General features: G+C 37.4%; 1 long non-coding RNA gene across 1 annotated transcript in view; it reads left to right on the top strand.

Annotated features, from left to right (window-relative positions):
- Positions 1-23464, top strand: part of LOC131908050 (uncharacterized) — a 136770-nt gene that overhangs the window by 54927 nt on the left and 58379 nt on the right. The window lies entirely within an intron of this gene.

Raw genomic sequence — 23464 nt, 5'->3', positions numbered from 1 at the left:
GAGAAGGATCTCAGAAGGCCTGCCATGCCTGGAGGAGAAAATTGGTCCAAACAAGAACTTGTATGTTAGTGACAGCAAAGAATGTCTTCAAAGAAAGCTTTCTTTAAGGCTAAACATTTATCCTCCCTTCAAGATTCCTTACATAGATAGGAAAGGGGTCTTTCATTCACCCATCACCTTTGTAAGAATAATCTTTTCTTAGAGATTTTATATTGAACTCTGCATATATTTGCCAAATGTTTATATCCTCCTTGAAGGAAATTGTGTTCCACCAACAATACATGAATAGTAGTAGCATGAATTCAGTTGAACAACTATTTTTTTTCCTTCTCAGTGTCTTTGAGTTTGCAAATATTACTTCTGGAATGTAAATGAAACATTTCTGTTCTCTTGATGTTGCATAGACTCTCAGCTTTTACTGAAACAAAATAAAATTAGCCTGCAACGTTGCTGAGGTGTGGAATTTGAGATCTCATTAAAAAAGAATCCATTGTAAGCTAAAAATTTTGACACAAAAGTCTAGGAAGCATAAAGAGCTTTCCATCCTCATTTAATGCATACAATTCATAGATATTTTTGCATCTTTAATAGTAGTTTTACTCATAACATCTTACATACCTGCACAGACAGTACTTTTCAATTCTAGCCTTTTATCATCAGCAAGAAACTAGAAAATAGGGCTTCTTAGGCTATGAAGAAAAATGTACTGGTGATTACACTTTTTATAGTTGAGCTGCTTATGATAATTATCCTCACTTGCAAAGGAAGTGAAAGTAACCATCTTGCATATTGACAGAAGATAAAGGAAACAGATCCTTCACAGACATTGCATTGTTGTGGATCTGGAAAGAGAAGCTTCAAACCTCAGAGATTTGTTTATGAAGTTAGTGTCAATACTTGGCTATATGCCCAGTGGTATTTAAGTTTCATTTCTCTTGCTATGACAACCACCCTGAACAATGGATGAATGAATAGATAAATAAATAAGTAAATAATAAATAAGTAAGTCCACATAAGATAAAAGAGTTCATTTGGCTTTAAATTCTGTTACATTCCATTTTTTGTTGGGGGAAGTCAAGGTAGAAGCTTAAAATCTCACATACACAAAATAGAAGAAAATAAACACGTGACCTGATGTTCGCTTGCTCTCAACCTCTTTTCTCCTTTCTTATACTGTTTAGGAATTCCTGCCTAGTGGATGTCCACAATGCTCCAACTTCCTATAACAATTGAACAGTTAAGAGCAGCTTTCACAGACATGTCATAAGCTTTCCTGACTTAGATAATTCCTAAAGACCCCTGTCAAAGTGACTCTAGGTATTGTGAAGGTGACAATTAAAACTTAGTAGCTCAAGAAAATTACAAGTCTGGTAAATGTGTATGGCTGATAAGATCTCTTATGAAATGGCAGTTTCTCTAGAAGGAGTCTTGCCTTCTCTTTTGCCTTTAATTTAAATGGATGACAGGAGGATAGTTTTAAGTGAGTGAAACTCTCATTATTCTATAAAGTTTAAAGTTGAGCTGGAATGGAAGACTTAATAATAAAGTTTGAATGGCAAGAAAAGGAAAAGAGTTGCTTTATCCAGATACCCAAGTATATTAAATATTCTACAGAAGAAAACAGATATTAGCATCTATATGACCTAAGTTTGTAGTGGGACTTCCTAATGCAAAACAATTACATTTGAAAACCCTGTCTTTAACAAGAATGGGACTCTAGCTTAAATTTGGTAGTCAACTCTTGTATTAGATAACATACTAAACCCTTTGAAATAGTGAAAACAGTACTCAGGGATGTTGAGCAGAAAGGCACAAGACAGTATTTCTCTTTCTAATGATGATACACTCAAGGTTTAATAACTATAAGAAAAGCAAGATTGGGCACTGTTACAAAATACCATCAAGGGTATACTATGCTTCAGACACTGGGAAGAATACCTTACACACATCTCATTTACATGTAGGGCAAGTTTAATGAAGTAGGTTCTTTTATTCTCAATTTGCTGATAAAGATTGTTCTAATGTCATGTGGCTGGTAAGTATTAAGTGGGAACTCCAATATCATGCCCTGAGATTCCTAGCCTGAAGGTTATATTTTATAACAAACCACTGTATAGAATGTTGTGGAAACTGCTTTCAGATGTTTGTATTGATCTTAATGGTTCTGGTATCTAGGTCTTTGGTTCTTCTGCATTACTATTCTGTATCCCAGTGTGGCAAATTCTCATTTTCAGGCCTGACTGTTGTCCAGCACTTTCTAAAGAGAAGTGAATCTTCATATTGAGACTAAGCTTCCTCAGTCCATTTGCTCTTACAGCCCTGTCCTAGCAATCTTTAACAAGGTCAAAGACACTGAAACTTCCCTCTCTAAGCCAAGCTCATCTCTCTATTTTACCCAACTGGGCATGTCACAAATCCATTTCAGGGCATGGCCGCAACTTCTTGTTGTTAAACACGCACCCTGCTTTGACTTCTCAAATCTGTTTTCCTTGGTGCACATTTTTTTTTTTGTTTTACATTTGGAACTTTCTGTTTTCCCATTTTAACATTGATAAACAGAAGAAACTTGCACTCTTGTTTGTTGTGTGTGTTAGGTGGATGGTTATAATAAACTCATTAGATGGAAATTTAATAATGTATACCTGATTTAAAATATGGATCTACTTTAAATAGGTTTTCATAAGAGACAAGACTTACGTTTTCTATCTTAAATTGTTTTGTCACAGTTATTTTAATTACTATTGAAGTCAAATAATGTGTCCCAAATTGCAAAGAGCAAATGTCTCTTCCTTAAGCACACCTTGCTTGTTGTCAGGCATGGGAACATGTATGCATCTCAGATTGTTGGGATGTGTCTTGATGACAGAATTTAAAACAAATTAAAATCTTGGTCAAAGACAAGTATGACTGAAACAAATCCTAGGGAGGTGGAAAGATAGAAGTAATCAACAGTGAGGAATGAGCCAGAAAATGATAGGATAAAGAGGGCATGATAAGATAGGTTTGGAAACTTGCTGTGGAGAAACAGAACAGTGGTTGTGCCTGCACAGAAATAATATACTCTGACACTTTACAAGCTTCAGAGGCAGACAGGCTTTGAAGTGACTAGCATCCTGAGGTTCTCGCAAGGCAGCAGGCTGTAGATGCTGTGTGCTATTGTTGAGAATGTTGGGTGGTTCTACCCAGATGAAGTATGCAGTGATGAGTGTTATTAAATGTCAGGGAGGAGACCACCCATTTTGATTAGAAATGTAAATAACAAATCTATTAAAAATCTACCCAATTGAGACAAATATGAAAGGAACTTGGATCAGGCTGATTTGAAGCTGAATTTATGCTCTTTACACTGAGGCTCTGGACACAACTCTCTTAGGTGTTGCTTATAGGTCAACAAAATTTGAAATGTGAATAGCCATCTTTCCATTAAGTCCTAGGTATTTGATGTGAGGCAGTATCGAGGCACATGGTCATGCTGCAATACTGTTTCCCAAGTCCATTCTTGTATTTTTTGGTGTTTTCAGGTTTGTTTGTTTTGGGGAGTGTGTGTGTGTGTGTGTGTGTGTGTGTGTGTGTGTGTGTGTATTTAGGTTATTTTTTGAGGGTGGATAAAGGGCAGGATCTAACACTATAGCCCATGCGGGCATGGAATAGATCTTAAACTCATAACAATCCTCCTGCCTCAGCCTCTCCCTAAATCCCAGGTAAAATTAGTGTTTTGATGCATCAGCTATTATTTATGTCTCTGAATGAAAGACTGGTGTGAAATTATGAAATCTCGATCAGTTGCTGTTGAAAATATATGTACTATTATGTTGGGTTCCAAGAAAATGTTTTCTTACAACTCAGTAAGATTAGAACCAACTAAATGTAAATATTATGAATATATGAAGAGATAAAACTAACATTTTATCTACAAGATCCTCATATTACAATAAATCGAAGTGTTCATTTTAAATGAAATCAGCATATGTGGAGAAAAATTCCCACAAATAACCACAGTTGAGAGACAGTAAAATGTCAGCAGTCTGACTAAGAGATGATGTGTGGGATTCTCAAATGCTGTGATATGAAAAGTAGCAGTTTCATATGATGCTTACAGTTTTAATAATAAATAACACACTAAAGACTATGCGCCAAATCTATCTTAAATATATCAGATGAACTAACTCTTGTCATTCTTATTTCCTTCACTTAGGAGACTGACACTCTTAAGTAGCAGCCTTCCCATTAATGCAATGAGATGGGAACACTGGGTAGGCACTTGAAGTTAAAGACACAGAGGCTGAAGAAGTAACTTGTCAGTTAAGTCTTTGGTTTGGTTCCCAGCACCCACATATTGGCTCACAACCATCTCACCTCACATCTCCAGATGATCAGACACCCTCTTCTGCCCTCCCCAGGTACCAGACAACAAGCAGAAACATGATGCACACACATAAACATATACAGAAAAATACCCATAAGCTTAAAAAACAAAAATAAACAAGTCTTTTAAAGAAACAGAATATAGAGAGGAGTGTTACTTGAATTGTTAGTTTACGAAAAGGCTGGAAAGATAAACTACATACAATGTTAGGAGCCATGGTGGAGTGGATTTCAAACATTACCTCTGTCATTAGCATATGAATTCAAAATGGTGTTACCATAGCAACTATGTGTTTCTCTGCTTGTGCAGTTTTGCAAGATTACTTTTACCAGAGGATGTTCCTATTAATTTCTTTTCTGAGAGATATTTAATTAGTATTTGAATGGTTTTACTGCAACCGTTTAATTGATTATGAGGCTTTAGTCTTTTATTGTGTTACAAAAAAAATTGAACTGATCAATTTTCAAACGTTTAACAATTGCAATTCTAGACTAAATCCCACTGGGTTGTGATGCTTTTAAATATATATTTTCATATATTTTTCAGTGGTGCTGGCATCAAATCCAGAACCATGTTCTGTATTAATTTATTGTGCAGTTTCTCTATTAATTTATAATACAGGGATGATGAAATCTCAATGATTTAGAAATTGTTTCTATATTTTTCTATTCTAAATCATATATGTGGAAGGAATTATTAAAAACATAAATGTCTTTTGTTCTGTCTTCCTATTGGATTGACTACTTTTGTGACTCTGCAGTGTCTCTCTTGATAGTGTTCCTTGTCCAGAAATATTATTATCTCATATTATCATAGTCATTTGACACTTTTGTGCTCATTTGAAAAATATGCACTTTTTGAAAGGAAAGGTATCTTCTCAAGACCCCCAAGGCCAAGTTCTCAGGACAAAGGGGATTTATTTGCCCCAGAGGGACAAGGGGTAGGGAATAAGAGAAAAAGACAGGAGATAGAGGACAAGGAAGAAGGGAAATGGAACAAGGGAGAGGGGCCAGAGGGACAAAGGACTTCCTCTAGATAGAGAGGAGACAGATATGGCACTTAGGAAGTAGCTGTTTATAAAGGTACAAGGGGAAAGCCAGTGTTAGGGTGAGGTGTTTAATTTTAAATGGGCATGTTAATTAGGTGAGCCAAGGGGGGCTTTTGATTGCTTAGCTTCAATACTTTGATAGCTGGACCTTGGTAGTTGGCCACAGGAGGAGGAAGAAGTAGCCATATAAGGGAGTAGACTTTGGTGGCTACCTTTAAGAATGTAATCTAACAGTTTTAACAAGGCAGAGAGAATGGAGGAGAAGGGCAAGGCCTGCCAGAGCTATGCTCACCATACCAGCTGGCCAGAGGCCCTTCAGCTGGCCAGAGGCCCTTCATTCCCACCTATTTGTTTTATTATTGGATCACTGGGTGTTGGGTAAGTAGGAGTCATTTTCTCTGCCTGCTTCCTGCTGATATTGGGGGCGTCCTTGTTAGAGGACCCACAGAAGCTGGGTTGCTCATCAAGGCCAGGAAGAGCAGGCTCAGTCTGTCAGTTGGATGTTCAGGTTTTGAGGGACCATCTGAGGCTAGGGATGTATAGTCTGTGAGGCTACACTTCACTTTTTATATTCATTTTCTTTCAAATTTTCTACAATTATGAGTCAACATTATCTTAGTATAATTGATGCCCAAGATAATAAACTTAAAAAGAGGAAGAACTTACTCATTTGTTTATAATTTGGGCAATTTTAGGTTATGACCAGCTGGTTCCATTGTTTGGACTTGGTGGTACAGTATATCAATTTGTGAACCTGTGTCAGAAGAGGGCACTCACTTCATGGCTATGTGTGACAAAGAGAGAAAGAAAGGGCTATAATCTCAATGCTCCCTACTTGAGCACATCTCTCCCTCTAGAATTGTTCTTTCAAATCCTCTCATTGTCTTTAAATCCCCATCACCTCTTCATAGTATTGCTTCATGGAGGTACATTCAACATATGGGACTGTGTATCAGGTCTACACTATACTACCACATGTCCGTATTCAAAGAGTGGCATTTCTTGGAGACAACATATAGGTAGGTTTTATTCTCATCATTCCTGATAAGATTATCCCTCAAACATCAGGATAATTAATAACTAAGTTGAGTTTAATTCTAAAGTTTTATGTTTTCTTTTCTCATGGCTTCATTTTTTCTTCCTGTGTTCTCCTTTCTTGTCTTTTACTGAATGATTAAGACTCAATATTAATTTTATTTGACTTTATTTTTTAGCTTTTCCATTTAGTGTTGTTATTAGTTGTCATAAGGATTAGAAATATATTCTAAATATTTTCCACAATCTACCTTTGAGTTGCATTTCTTACCTTACAAGAACGTGGAAACATTTTAACCTAAACACACTGAATATTTATGCCTCACTGCCTACAGTTTAAAATTATAAATATAATTATACTATTTTATTTTAAAGAACTCTCCTCATTTTAAAGAAAGTAGTGGCAATATACATTCTACCTTTGTACTTCCTGCTTGGAACATTCTTTCTTTATTCATGAGTGTTAGGGCTTACAGGTTGAGTGTCCCCCCAAGTTCTCAGCTAACAGTGCTATGAAGAGGTGATTGGTTAAGGATGCTGATTAGTCCAGCAATGGGTTAAGGCGCTAATGAGCTCATAGATGAGTGAGTTCTTAGGAAGTCAGACCTTGTTGCATGCAGGAAGGGCTGCCTGAGATGGAGATTTTGAAGACATTATCTTAGCCGAAGCCTTTTCCTTCCCCTTATCCAAAATGAAGAGAGCCACTTAACTCTTGCATGTGCTTCCTGCCTTGAGTCCTGCCTCATCATGGAGCCCAAAGCAGTGGAGCCAGAGCCAGCTGATCACATCCTGAATCCCTGCAGGAGTGAACTGAAACTCGTCTATTCTCTTTTCAGGTGTTTGTTTTATGTCTTTTGTCACAGGAAGGAAGCCTGGCTAGAACAATGAATAACAAGGTGCCTTTGCAATAATTTTCCTTTAGCCTAAAGAGTTTATTTAGTATTTGTTTCTCTATGACATTATTAGGAGCACTTAAAAAATCCTTTGTATAAAAAAATCTATCTTCACTCTGGAAAGATTTATGTTTGAATAAACAATTCTTGACTCTGGTTTTTTCCTTATTTTTCTCTTCTTTTTTATTTTTTTTCCACAGATGATAATATATTTTGATCATATTCTTTCATCTCTCCCAACTCCTCCTAGATGCTTCAAATTTCCCTACTCATCCAATTTCATGTTCCTTTTCTTTCTCTATTTTTCTAAACAAAACAAAACAAAAATGAAAATCATAACAAAAAACAATAGGACAAAAAATACCGAAACAAACAAACACACAAAATGCTACCCTCCAAATCATGGAACCCCTCTTGTTTTGGCTAGCTACTCTTGGGCATGGAGTCTACCCTGGAGTGTGTGCTTCATGTGCCCAGGGACCCTCCCTTGGAGAAAACTGATTTTCCCTATTCTATAAGGCATCAGTTACAAATAAGTTCATGGCTAACAGTGGGACTTTTTGTTCACCTTGTCTTCTCAGGGCTCAGAGTTTATCTGGTTTGAGCCTGTGAAGGACCTGTGCATTTTGTCAGTCTCTGTGTGTATGTTCATATGCATTTGAGTTCATACGTGTATAAAGTGGCAGCCCACAGAATAAGAGATATGTTTCCCAATTATACATCTGATAAAGGGTTAGTATATAGACTATATAAGGAACTAACAACAATAACAACAAAACCTAAACATTAAGAAAACAATGAGGTACAGAATCAGAGAGTCCTTAAAAGGTGAAGCACGCCAATCGGTGGTGGCTTTAATCCCAGCACTCAGGAGGCAGAAGCAGGCAGATCTCTGTGAGTTTGAGGCCAGCCTGGTCTACCAAGTGAGTTCCAGGAAAAACGCAAAGCTACACAGAGAAACCCTGTCTCGAAAAACAAAACAAAACAAAACAAAACAAAACAAAACAAAACAAAACAAAACAAAAAAAAAAAAAAAAAAAAAAAAAAGGTGAGACAAAAATGGCCAAGGAATACTTTAAAAACCTTCAACATCCTTAGCTATCAGGAAATTCAAATTAAAACTACTTTGAGATTTTATTTTACCCCACTCAGTCTCAATGAGAGACTGCTGATTCTGTCTGTTATTGTCTCTGTTGGAGATTTTTCACTGCTACCTGTTGGCTGGAGATTTTTTCCTGTTTTTTAATTCTTTAACTGGCAGGGAATCAAATCCAACCAAGACCTTTAGCTATGTAGAGAATAGCCAAGATCAATAAAGGAAATGACAGCATGTGAAAGAGGGACACTTGTTCATTGCTGGTGGTGTTGCAAACCATTCCACACTATGAAAATCAGTGTGCAGGTTCTTCAAAAGTTGAAAATCAATCTACTGCAAGATCTAGCTATACCACCCTTGATTATGCACCCAGCAGATTCTACATCCTGCTAAAGAGATAGTTTCTCTTCCATGCACACTGCTACTGTATTTCTTTTTTTTTCTGATGTTTTCCAATCTTCCTGTTTATGGTTGAGAAGCCTGTTACAGTTTGTTTTATATCTATAAAGAATCTGTAATTTTTCTCTTGATAACTACAAGATTTTGTAATTTTTTTCTCTAGTGCTTAGGTTTTTCTTATTTGCTCAACTGTGAACTCTTAAATTTGTCTTTTTGTTGATTTATTTTTTGTTATTGTTGTCATGTTAGATTTATAACTTAAATGTATATCTCCATGTTGGGATAGCTTCCTGGTACTATTCTTCCAAATTCTTTTACCCAGATTTCATTATTCTTTCCTGTTGTGGCAGGACTGGCTTGAAATTTACTTACAGGTCCTCGAATGCCAAGGTCATGAGGCTGCATACGATGAGCAGTCACGGATGCTGCTGAGGATGAACCTTTTCCTTATGGTTTACTTTGGACCAACTCTGCACAGGTAAACATTAGTTTTACCTCTCTTCTGGCTTCTTGGTTAAAAGAATGGAATTTCTCTGGCCTGGAGTGGAAACATGACATTTTAATCAGCCTAAAGGATTAGAACATTGTAGACCATTGTGTGCTCCCTTCAAAGTCAATCCTGTTGAGCTTGTGTCCTTGGTTAGCCTTAACTATCATCTTAACACAGCCTAGAACAGTAGTTCTAAATCTGAGGGTCGAACAATTCTTTCCCAGGGGTCATATATCAGATAGCTTCCACACCAAATGTTTTGATTACAATTCATAACATTAGCAAAATAGCAGTTAGGAAGTAACAACAAAAATAATTTATGGTTGAGTGTCACAACAGCATGAAGTTTTAAAGGTTCCCAGTATTAGGAGGGTTGAGAACCACCGGCCTAGAGTCATGTAAGTGGAGTCTCAGTTGAGGGATTGCACAGATAAGATTAATCTGTGAGCATGTTTATGGGGAATTGTCTGGCTTGTTTGTTAATACAGGAAAGCACAGCCCATAGTAGGCCATATCACACCTAGGCAAACAGTTCTCTATGTGTAAGAAAGGTAGCTGAATGTAAACATGCCAGTGAGCCAGCTGGCAGGCTGTAGTCTCTGTGGTTCAACTTCCTTGGCTATGAAGCGAGTTCCTTAATCAGAGGCAGTGTTGTGCAGAATAGCAAGCAGGTTTGCCTTCAAGTTTTCTGACTTGAGTTCCTGCCTTGATTTTTCCCTCAGTGATGAAATTCTCCCTTGTCTCCTTAAGTTACTTCTGATCAGGGTGTCTTATCACAGCAACAGAAGCAAAACTAGAATGGCCTTACTCTCCTGGCCAGGAGTCCATTCCACAGGAAATCTTACTCGCCTAGCAGAAGGGAGGAGAGAGTATTTGTCCCTATCTATGATAAGATAATGGACTTGTATCCTCAGAAATCCCTCCCCGTGTAGCTGCCTACAGAGTCTCTGTCATGGGATTTGCCCACTTTTCTGAAATGCTTAATTTTTCCTTCTTTCTCTTTTTCTTTGGAAGACTGGTCCAAAGCCCAAGCCTACTTTCTTTGACTTTCTGGGTTCTCATTCTTTCCTAAGGCGTCCTTCTCATTGGCATATAAACTATTTGCCAGCTTCCATTGTTGAGCTTAGCTTAAACAAGATGAGTTCCTCTCCTCTTCTCCGTTCCTTTCTTTCAGGCAGTTGCCAAGACACAAAGCTTGCCTGCTCTGTTGATTTTCTCTCTCGTAGAAAATTGTCCTTCATCTTCCTTCCAAGCCCATTTTAAAATTCATTTATTAATGAGACAATAATTCTGAGAACCCTAAAAATGCTGGAAAAAAATCTGCATAAATTTTCAGTCTTCAATTTTGTGTTATTTAATTGAACAACTTCTATATATGTCTGCCTTCAACTTCATTTTTATTTCTCTGCTGTTAGCCTGGTTAGTGACATTCTCATTTTAGGGAGTGGTGGAATTTTGTTTCTAATTTGACTTTACCTTTTGTTCTTTTCCTTATAGTCTGTTAGATTTATATCATTTTCTATCATTGGTCTTTTTTCTTTCTGTTATGTTGTTTGCTTGTTTGCTTGCTTGCTTGCATTTGAGACAAAGTTTCACATGTAACCCTGGCTAGCCTGGAATTTACAGAAAAACCTGTCTCTACCTCCAGTCTGCTGAGATTAGAGGAGTGAACTACCACATCTGGGTTTTGATCACATTGTGAGTAATATTCTTTTATCTAGACACTCACCAAAGTTTTTATTTTTTCTTTTTGATAAATCCCTATCCATTATGTAAAGATTACTGTGTTTACTTTCTATGGTCTTGAGATTGAATTTTGTGTCTTTTCTTTCCATATGTTGAAAATGCCAAGAGCATCTTTGGTATTTTTCATGTTTTGCAGTTAGATTATCATAGTATTGTCCCAAAGACGATAAACACTTCATACAAGGTTTTATTTTAATTGGTTGTTTAAAATAAAGCACACAGTGATACATAAGAGATAAATCTCAACCCAGTATTTTGAGCTGTAACTGAAAGCTGCTTTGGTTCTTCTACAAGAAATCTCGGGACAGCTGCTCGTCCTATTTCTGTTTTCTCGTGTGCTTTCTTATCTGGTGTTATTTTCATGAACTCCTGGGGGTTATTCTTGTTGGTAGCCACTGGTTTTCATGTAGCACAAAAGTCAGGCTCATTCCATAGACCCCACCTGTTCCCACAGGGCATCACTGTTGCTCTGTTTCTCCCAGGGAAACAATCACAACTGTGGTCAACCCATTTCATAACATTCTGCTTATTCAAAGTTGTTACTGAATTTGAATATTTTTCCATTTGCATTTTTTTTCTTCAAAATAGTTCTAGTTGTTCAATGGGTTTTTCTCGGAATGAATGCCTATTTATATGAGAATTGGTCAGGAGTCAATAGTTGAAAAACATGGGAGGAATCACCGCTCATTCTCTCACACTGAATGTACAGCTCTCTTTTGTCTTTTATTTTAAGATCTGCAGTTGGAAACAATAAAAATAGTGAAAAACCAATCCTTTATCTACTCATGTGGGCGCCATGATTTAACAATAGAAACTAAGAGAGGAGTGCCAGTAATGAATATATAAGCAATTATTCTATCAATGCACCAAGAAACCAATTGATTCACATGTCAAAATACAACTTGATTGCAAAATTCAGTTTCTTCATGCAAATGAAATAAACACCACCAACTTCATGATGTCCTGTGGCTATTACAAACTCAGAAAATGCGCCTTCATATTCACAACAGATTTTTAAGAAAAAACAAGAAATGATTCACAACTGAGCTTTCAGATTCTAATTCTATTTTCATACTGCTAAAGATGTTGTATTTTAAAAACGGCCAGTGGCGGCCTTGGTGGGTGAACTCAAGGGGCATGGTGGAAAAGTCACTCACACCATGTGGACAGCACCCATGTGGAAAGTTTTATTAAGAGGGGGGGAAGGGAGGGAAGAAGAAAGAGAAAATGGGCAGGGTCTGAGAAGAGAAGAAGAGAGAAAGAAAAGGAAGAGAGGAAGTGCATACTACCTCATGGGGAGAGAGGAAGGAAGAGAGAGAGATGGGGGAGGGATTTTCTCTCAAAGAGGACTTTGCATAAGATGATGTTGTCAGGGCACTGGGTGGGCCAGGGGCGGGTCTGAGTGCTAACAAAGACATGAAATCAGCATTTTAAAATCATAAAATTGATTGATTACTCACCACATGTTATCATGATTTGGTACTTTTATTCCATCCACATCTATTTCAAAAGGCTTTTCTTCCATCTTGTCATGGATTACTTTAGATCACATATCAACCAGGTCTGTTGCCTGCTTTCATTATCACACTCAGCTATGTGCAGACTGAATGAATCATGGTGTCATTTTTGTTGAGGGAGTTAAGAAAGCAATTAAGTGTAACACACACAAGACACTAATAATACACATAACTCAGTTAATGAGAGGATGACAGCAACAATCATGTTTACTTCTAGGCTTGTCGCGGCACATAAAGCTACATTTCCTGACACCTGTCAATTTTATACATTCTCGTCATTTCAGAGGTTTTGGAATGTAAAATTGTGTTCTTTTTAACGTGAGTGAAATATTTTCAAATATTTCATGTTAGTTTTCTCACCAGGAAAACAGCACCCTTTTTGTTTGAGAGAGAACTGTCTCCTCATATGCTGTCATTGTGGTGTTTTTGTTAGCTTGAGCCTCAGCAAGGCATTTCGGTTTGCCTGTTTTCCTTTTGAAAATAATGCAATAATTGAAAATATTATCATAAATTATATATTTTAAAAATAAATCATGAAATCAGAGATTTGGCTGACTTTTTATCCTAAGGTGAATTATTTTGACCTTACCTTATATTTCTGTATGTTTCTCTTTATAATCCAATATATCTCAAATTTTAATATGTAGAGATCCTTTGATGTCTGTGGGAAAAAAAATAATAGAAGATACTGCATTTCCCATCCTGTATGTTTGTCTAATGAAAATAATAGAAAAGTTGTGTCTGGGGAGATGGTTCAGTAAGTAAACTGATTGCTATGCAATCATAAGGACTTGACTTCAAGTCCCCAGAACATACATGAAAGCTGGACGCTGTAGTGTATATCTGTAATTCTAGCACATTATCAGGATGAAGCTGGATTCTTGGCTCGAACTTTATCCAAGTGGCTCCCAGCTCAGTTCTTAATAATGCCTGTAATCCCCTCTGAAACTGCATAGTATATGTTTCTCTCAACATTGTCTTTCAAGCTCCCACCAAAAGGCATATTATTATATGCTTTTAGCACGCCAGAGCTATTCTATCCCCAAACATAAAATTCTTCTACATCCCAGCAACAAAGTAATTCCACAAGCCTAAGAACTACATGCTTGAATTTGTCATATTCAGGGCAGTGACATGGGACTGAATTCAAAGATAATAGACTAATTGCTGTAGACAAGGAATTCTCAAGAGAGGATTGCAATCCAGATGTTGTTGAGGAAACAGCTGTAATTGTTAAGGAAACCATCACCACTGAAGAGAAAGCTCCTGCACCGGACTACAGTAGCAAAGATGACAGAAAGGCAAAAGCCCACACAGCCTGTGAAAGCAGCTTGAACTGAGAGTGTGTTTCAGAGGGTGCCTGCTCTTCAGGACAACTTCCCAGGGGAATGTTTACCAGAACCAAGCATGCAGAACGTGGGAGCACAATGGCAAATCTCTGTCTGGGAACAAAACTTAACAAATCTGGTTTTAAATACATGAAAGAGGCAAGATTGTATTTTTCTGGTGTCTTCAACATGATATGTTCCTAAGATCCAATTTGTTTTCTTTTACAAATGTGTTTGTGCATGTGTGTGTTTGTGTATGTATACTTCCTTGTGTGTGTGAAGGCAGGAGGTTGATTTCAGGGGTCTTCTCCATCTCTCTCCACCTTATTTCTTTGAGACAGCAGCTCTCACTGGACTTGAAGCTCAGCAATTGTCTAGAGTGACTAGTGGTGTTCTGGGAATACAAACTAAGGACCTCATTCTTGGGCAACAAACAATTTGCTCACTGCACCATCTTTCCAACCCAAGCTCTCTGTGTGTATGCACCCAGGCATCTGTGTACATTGGGTGGTGGGGCGGGCGGGGGGGCAGTGACAACAGATGTGAACCATTTCTTGTGTACTTTCCTTACCTTTTATGCATGTGCATGTTTGCATGAACATGTGTGAATATGAATGTATTTATGTTTGTGTACAGGTGAACGCATGTGTCCAGATGCATGAGCCAGAGGTCAGAGTGTTATTCTTCAGGTTGGCTTTCCTTCTTAATGTTTTTGAGACAAGGTCTCTCACTCGGGCCTGGGACTTAAACATTAGGGCATGAGAGCTGGCAAGCCCCAGAGGCTCTGCTGTCTGCCTTTTCCCTGCTGGGATAACACCATGTACTGTCATGCTTGGCTTCTTTATGAAACATAGGGTGAGACTCCAGTCCTCATGTACTTTGTAGACTGAGCTATCTTGCCACCCTCAGTTCCATTCTCCTCTCTGCTTATTCTTAGGTATCAAGTGCTTTCTGCTATAGGGAACACCTGCCCCTTAGCTATCCTCATTTAAATAGACCTTCCACTCAGCTTCCCTCATGTGCCCCATTTATTCTGATATTTAGTTCTGGTATGGCTCCAACAAAAGTATCTTGTTGTGCCTTCTTCTTGAAGTACTTAGTATTCTTGAGGAAGATATAGTTAAGTACATAACACAAATTTTGACACAGCTACTGATGGAGACAACAAGTGTACTCTCCCCCAATATGGAAATCCAGTTATAAGATTTCTTTCTGTTACTGTTATGTATTCATTTCTAATGACTAGACATAAACACCGTTTCTGTATATAATTTAGAACATCAAGAACGTTATCATAAAGCATGGAAGAATTGAAAACAGGTGTTTGCTTTGAGCAGTGAAGCTGCAGAAAAAGGTTAATAAATCCAATCCCCAGTTGGTAGATCTCTGCTTCTAAGGAACTATGTTACCTGATGTTTTCTGAAAAGCACTTGCGATTAAATTTAAAAAAGTTGATGGGATTTGTTGGGGAAGGAGGAGCTGTGTTTTATCTTGTGCAAATAGAACATTGGATTTGATGGAATATTAAGACCTTTCAGAGGACATGAACGAGAAGGAAATAGACATCACAGATAGAAGGAGATAAAACCTATTTAGCAGAGTATGAGCAGAGAGAGTAAAGGTAGGATTACAAATCTTCCAAGGGTTTTATTGTCACATGACTCCTTCAAATTTGAAACAGGATCTTATCCATTCTTGCTGCTCCTCGTTTACAGATAGGCCTGGAATGTTAACTATTTTATCTTGTGGTTTGCTTACATGGATATTCTACATTAATGACTCTTGCTTCATATCATATGCCTTCTTTCAGAATGACTGAAAGAAAAAAATATATGCAACAACGGCTATGTCTGAAGCATTTGTAATGGCCATTTGAAAAGAAGACACAGATGGGAAACATGGCTTTTGGCATTCCTGAGAAGAAGCTTTTTTGTTTTGTTTTGTTTTGTCTGGAATACCAATAGATATACATTAGAGATCTGGTCGTATTAGTATGTTTAACGGTATTAGTAGGTTTAGAAGTATGTCCAACTATAGCATACCTAGATATTGCTGCTCTGGAAAATCATGGAAAAACTGTAATTTTATTTTTGGAAGGCAGAAACACATTTGTCATTATGGAAATACCACTTTTGTGTTTTGTTTGAGGAAGAAAAAAGAGTATGGTTAAAAAACCAAGTCATGTAAATATTCGTTACATATTGGCGGTTGTCGAGAGGTAGATCCAGATTGAGTTCTCAGATAGGAATGGATCACAATCTTGAGAACAGTCAACTGCATAAGAGAAAACTACTTCCATCTCTCAATATCACTATGCCTAATTTCTAACTGTCCTGAGCATTTCATATACATTGAAGCAAAGTTTATTTAATTTGTTCACACTGTAAAGTGAAATATTCGTGCATAAAAATTAAGTATTATTATAGAGTTAAATCTTGGAGTCATTTCTTACTCTTTCCCACTCTTCTCTCAACCTCCTTGTTTATTTTGTTTAAGAATGTTACAATATTCCATATGGTGCAGGTCTTTCAGGATCTGAAGAACATTTCTCCCAGGCAAACTTGCCACCTTTGTACCCAGGTATATGGCTAGGCATATATACATTTACCCAGAGTACAGGTAGGTTTACTACTCTTAAATTTTGTGTCTGTGCTTCACAAAGAAGACAGATTTTGCAGTACTTACAAAAGAATATGTTCATCAAGCTGTCTGCCTCACGATCATAGCTTTTTAAAAGTAATTTTTCTCAACATTCAGTGTTCTTTTATTCCCTATGAAATGAAAGAATTTCTTTCCTTTTGTTTTGTTTTGTTTGTTTTTTTAGACAGGGTCTCTAAGTAGCCCTAGCTGTCCAAGAACTTATTCTCTAGATCAAGCTGGCCTCTAACTCAGATGTTGGCCTACTTCTGCCTTCCAGTTGCTGTGATTAAAATCATGTACCACCATCACCCAGCATTACATGGATTTCTGATTCTAGTAGTTTTAAAAGCTAAATTAGTAATATAATAGCTCAGCTGTATAAGGCATAATCTGTAAGCAAATTGCTGCATTAAAACAGAGATCTAATGACATCTTTATTAATAGGATCACTGAAATAGCAGGTCCATCTCTAAGACAGCACTGTCCATAGAGAGCACCTGTGCTTTTTCTCTTCTATGTGATTGTATTCACTTTGTATTTCTGAATGTAACTTACAATTAAGACAAAAGAAAAGAAGTGCCAGGTTAATTAGTCTTTGTATTAAATTTTCAGCTCAAAGAAATGTACACTTTACACGAAGTATGGTTTCCCAGGGAAGCTGAAGTGACTCTCTGGAGTTGTTCTCAAGGTTTTGTTTTTGGTCCACTGCTAGCCTATACTTGCCAAGTATCATAGGGGGATAGTCCATGTACCTACATCCCAAAGAGCACAAATGCACTCTCACAAAAGTTCAACTTAAGCTGTTGTAATAATTGGTGCCATAAAAGATGAATCCTGCTCTATACCTCAATTTATACCTCAGTGTAATGTGCTTATACTTATATTGGATTGAAAATTTGTAGACGATAACATTGGAGAAAGAATTATTGAAACTAAAAGAAAAAAATGAAAAACCCGTGGGCATGGTTATTTGTAGACATTGACATTTAGTCTAATGAGAATTCCTACAAAATTTTATGCTACATTTCCATGTGTTTCAGAACTTATAAAAATAAAGAAATATACAGTTTAATATGAAAGCAGTTCAGAATGTTTCTGCTTTGATTTATATTTTCAATAGTGTAACCCAAAATATGTTCAATTTCCTGATTAAACTCATAGCGCTTACAAAAGCATTCTCTATGCCAAAATGATATTTTGAATATCTGCATTAGATGGTTTCCCTTAAAAGTTCATAATTCACACCAGTACATTGGAAACTGTAATATATTCTTTAATACATGGGCACATTCAACTTTGATGATCCCAGTTGTCTTCATATTATTAATTGTGAAACCCATTAATATATATTTGATGTATAAAACCTATTAACTCAGGGTGGAGGAGTCTGCTCACACCGTGCCATATAAGCCTGTAGACCAAAGTCCAGATCTCCAGCATTCAACTAATAAGACTCCTGACTTTCACACACACACACACACACACACACACACACACACACACACACACACACATAAACACACACACACACACACACACACAAATGCACACACCACACATACCACACCACACACACACACACACACACACACACACACACACACACACAAAGGACTATGTAAGCATATGCACACACAAACATTAATCTCTTTAAGTACATATGATTTTTATGAACATAGTTTTGAAGGAAATAATTGGGTTTTGTGTCATTATGCACCAGCACTTGAGCTGATTTCTCATTCTTAATATTTCTAGAATTAAAATGTTCAAGTATTTATAATATTTGACAAATATATGACCTTATTTTATAGCTTTGGAAATTAACAGAGAAAAGACAAATTAGGTCAAAGATATAAAGTAAGTGTTTTGTTAGCCTTCTGTTACACATTAACCAATAGAAAATGATTTTTGGAAAATCACATAAGGTATGCTCAAAATTCAAGTATTAATACTTGATTGAGGTTACTTACACACCCTGCACACTCTTGATTGTTTGTGTATATGACATTATATGTTTGTTGGTATTTGTTCTTGTTAGTGTGAATATGTGCAGATTTCTGTGCAAGTGTATGTGCAGATGTGTGCTCATGCATGTAAAGGCCAGATGTCAACATTAGGCATGCTATTTCAGCTGCTCTCTATTTTTACTTTTTAAGATAGTATCTCTTCCTGAATATGAAGCTCATTGATTGTGTCAAGCTGCATGGCTAATGACCCAGGAATCTGTTTATCTATGCTCTCTCTCCCCATCTAGCACTGGGGTTACAGGAGTATAATATCATCACAATATTTTAGGTGTTCCTGAAAATCCAAATTTAGGTATCCATGCTTGTACAACAGGTATTTTGCCAACTGAGCCATCTTCCCAGCCATATGTATACTTATTTTTGTACTTAATGTGTGTATGTTTGTCCAATATTTTCAAATATCTAACCATTCTAATATATATAGAGAATTAAATTAAATATATATGTATATATATATGTAATATATATATTACATTTAATCAAATTCTATTGTATTCTCTTAATAGATTCTTTTTCATGGTATAATTTTTCATGAAAATTAAAAATTTTCATAAAATATATTTTGATTATCTTTCTCCTAACACAATCATTCCCCAATAATCCCTACCTCCCTATCTACAAATTTCATGGTCTTTCTCTCTCTCTCAAAAAAAAGTGGGAAAAATGAAAAAATATTATTCACAATAGTCAGAAATTGGAAACATCCTAGAAGTCCATCAACTGATGAGTGAGAGATGAAAATATGCTATAATTACAAAATAGAATATTATTCAGCTGTTAGGAAAATTAAATTATAAAATTGCAGATAAATGTATGGAGCTAGAAACAACTATCCTGAGTAAGTGAGATTACCCATACTTCAAAAGACAAATATTTTAAACTGGGAATAGTGACTCACACCTTTAATCCCAGCATTTGGGAGGCAAAGGCAAGTGGATCTCTGTGAGTTTGAGTCCAAGTTTACATAGAGATTCAGAACAGCTGGATCTACAGAGGGGGACTCTGTTTCATAAATAAATAAATAAGTAAACAAACAAACAAACAAAGAACCTGTTTTCTCTTATACACGAATATTAGCTTTTAAACTTGATACGTGTATTTCAATAAGAATAACAAGAGTTAAGGTAGCATGTAAGCAACAAGGGAGAAGGAAGAAATCATCCAAAAAAGAGGAGCTAGAATATAGTATTACAGAGAGATAAAGGGGAAACTGGACTTGAAAGGATGAAATGAGGGTGCAGGATAAAGGGGGAGTATGGGGAGGGAGTCCTAACACTAAAGGCCTTTTGAAGCCATGTGGAAACCTACCACTGTAGAAGCTTCCTAAAATACTCATGTTTTAAATGAAGTAGCCATATAATGGAGAAGAAAATTCCCTAGCTACACATCTTAGGTCACCAAGTAAAACCCCTTTCTTAAAATTTCAAACTGTCTTATCTTAGTAATCTATTCTTCAAAGAGATATCTTAGGGAAGATTTGCACTTTACTTCAAATATTTTACATTGTAAATTTCCCCTCACTGTTAAGTGGAGAGGTTTTCTTTTCGAAGTTTGTCATGCAAAAATGACTCAACAGCTAAGATTATTTACTGTGTAATCATGAAGACTGAAGTTTAGACACAGCACCCTCTTTACAAGGCTGGTTTTCCAGTCTAGACAAAAAAAAGGGACCCCTGTATTCATGGAGAGAAAACCTCAAAGAAATAGATAGAGAGTGATAGAAGAGGATACTGAATGCCCTTTCTGGCCTCTGCACATATGTACAGGCACAAGCATCTGCACAGCGTGTACACATACACAAACATGTTGTGGAATATTTCTTCACACTGTGTGAAGCTATGTCACTGTTACTGGTTTACTAAAAAGCTAAATGACCAATAGCTAGGCAGGATTTGGGGGGCCATAGAGAATTCTGGTTTAGAAGAATGAAGGAGATGCCAGGGATGCAGAGGAAACAGCATGGGCATTATAAAATAAAGGTAACCAATCCATGTAAAAGAACATAGATTAAAAGATAGGGGTTATTTAAGTTATAAGAGCTATTTAGAAACAAGCCTAAGCTATTTGCCAAGCTTTTATAATGAATAATAAGTCTCTGTGTCATGATTTGGGAGCTGGCTGGTGGGACAGAGAAAGACTAGCTACACATATATTTACAACTAAATAAATCATTAAAATTTGTATTTTAGCACATTGCTAAGTAAAGGTGTATTATAAAAATTCTAAATTAATTACAGTAGCTAATTTAATGATAGTTGTTAAGGTTTTGTTTAATGAATATCCTTCATTAAGCAGGAATGTTACATTGTTTTTTGTTTTTAAAACTGTTCCAGGGATAATTTCCAAGTAGGAAGCCTACCATCATGGAAAGTGCATTCGGATGTACCAGGCTTCAGGTGTTAGAATCCTCTGTTTATTTCTTGTAGAACAATTGAAAATAATTTTAATTATCTATTGCTACAAAATATATATTTCTGAACTGCTAAGAAAAGGAACCTGATACTTCCTAATGAGGTATAGCTACACCCAAATATAAGATATTGTCCTATAGATTAATTTTACTTGACTTAAGGAGCTGGAGAAGCAGCAGATGGAAGAAGAGTATTTTATGTTTCACATTTCTTTCTGAAAACTCTAGATGAAAATTCCCATATAAAAGCTGCCCTCTCTGCACCCAGAAAAAGCAACATTTTCAATAAGGAGTCCCTGCCAAGAGACTTCAGTATCAACGGATTTGTGAAATAATTCTCTTCTTTTAGTCTCTTTCCATAGTTGCTTCTCTCTCTTCAACATAAGACACAAACACTTACTTAGATTATTACTTTGTATTTCTCAGACTCTGCCAAAAACCATGAGAGTGGTGGTAAAACTGTGTCTCCTCTACATTAAGTTCTATCAGGACCTTTATATCCTGTCTGCATTGAAGAGCACCAATTCAGACACCTAGCATACCAATAACACCCCCACACTTGGACTCAGCAGAGGGCAAGCAAAAGATATTTTCATTTGGTATTTGCCCTCTTGTTAAATTATTCCTCTAACACCATCATTTTAACCTCTAAAATAATAAACATTTTGTCATCTTTAATTTCACAATTGGTTCAATCAGTAAAATTGATGAGTCATATTAACAACCTTATCTTCCACCTTTTTATATATAATTCTTTATTGATTCTTTGGAAATTTTATATCATGTACCCCAGTCCCACTCACTTCCTAGTCCCTCTATTTCTGCTCCTCATCTCTGCAATGCCCCCTCCAAAGAACCCCCCAAATTAATAAAAACAAAATAAAGGAAACAAAAGCCCATCTTGATCTTCTGCATTTCCCACCTCTTCAACACCTACCTCTTTTTTGTCTTAGTGGCATTGGAAGCTGCAGTGTGTCCCACAGTATACCATTTTGTCCAATCAGCCCAACCCACAAATGTTTATAGCAATTAGTCATTGATCTGGTTCAAGTTCTCTGGCCTCTAGCACACCATCATCACTGGACCTTCATTGAAACTCCTTTCAGATATTCTGCTGTTGCCCTGAGTCATGGAGATACTGTTGCTATCACTCCACAGGGCAAGTCCCTTCATGCATTACAGCAGGTCATAGATGGGGTAGACGTTAGGGTAGAGCCACCCAAGGCCCAGGATATGGGCATAAACACAGACCCCAAATGTAGCTGGACTATGGACTCAGACATGGCCCTTGGCAACAGTCCTGGCCCTGGTATCACCATGGCCCAGGTGGCAGTGAGTTACCCAGATCAGTATGAATCTGGTGGCAACATGGCCCTCAGACACAAACATGGTCTCAAGTGGCTGACTGTATGGCCATCTGCATAGCCCTCAGTGGTAACAGGAGCCACAGATATCAACTCAGACCCTAGGGTCTGAAGAGCCATGTACCCAGACATGGTTCTCACCAGCAGTATAGGATGGATTTCACCATGGCCCCATGTGGCAGTGCAGGCCGCTCAGATTGGCATGGCGCTGGCAGGATGCATAGCCATGGTCACTGGTTGCGGGCCTAGATCCCTTTGGTAGCAACATTGGCCATGGATATCAACACAGATGGCCGCCTGAGGTAGGACCATGGATTCAGACACGATCCTTGGCAGCAGCCTGAGCCTGAATGTCACCATGGCCCCAGGTAATAGCACAAACACTTCAGATCAGCATGGCCCTGGAAGTGGTATAGCCCTGGGAAACCAACATGGCCACAGATGGTGGCTCAGATCCCAAGCATCCTTGTGATTCTTTGTGGCAACATAGGATGTCAATACATAGACCCTGGCTATGGTAGGACCACAGACCTTGGCATGGCCCTTTGCAGCAGCTTGGGCCTGGTCATCTCCCTGGCCCCAGATGGCAAGCAGGCCCCCCACATCAGCCTGTTCTTTACCATCTTCACTCCTTCACTTCTTTCTCTTTCCATAACACATAAACTGTTCTGTTTCTTTCTCTCCCATTTCTCCATCATATATTTGCTCTGGCACCAGCTGGGTCTATGGATGCCTCCAGGCACACCTGACTGTGAGAACCCAGGTTGGCCTATCTTCTACCTTTTAAAAGTATTTCTTTTCTTCCTTCTCCACACAGCTAAGACCACAGGTGGTTGGAAGTAGTGAGTCATCTCCTCTTCCTCTTTGATGCTTGACTTTGTCTTTAGCTTCTTCCATGTTTGAGAAAATGATGGAGAGAGGAGGCCATCCTGAGAACAGGAAGGATGAGGTGGTCCCTGGCACAGAATATACCTACTTGTTGGGTAAAGTTTTCATGTAGCATTTATCTCCATTACATTTTCTGATCTAGTTGCTTTCCTAGTATGATGTTTCTGCTTTTCTGGGATTTCATCGTTGAGACTGTCTCCCCACTTTGCCTTGCCTT

This window comes from Peromyscus eremicus, chromosome 4 (assembly GCF_949786415.1).
Source record: "Peromyscus eremicus chromosome 4, PerEre_H2_v1, whole genome shotgun sequence".
In the NCBI taxonomy this organism is placed as follows: domain Eukaryota; kingdom Metazoa; phylum Chordata; class Mammalia; order Rodentia; family Cricetidae; genus Peromyscus; species Peromyscus eremicus.
Note: the sequence above shows the minus strand (reverse complement) of the source record. Positions and strands in the feature narration are given on the sequence as shown.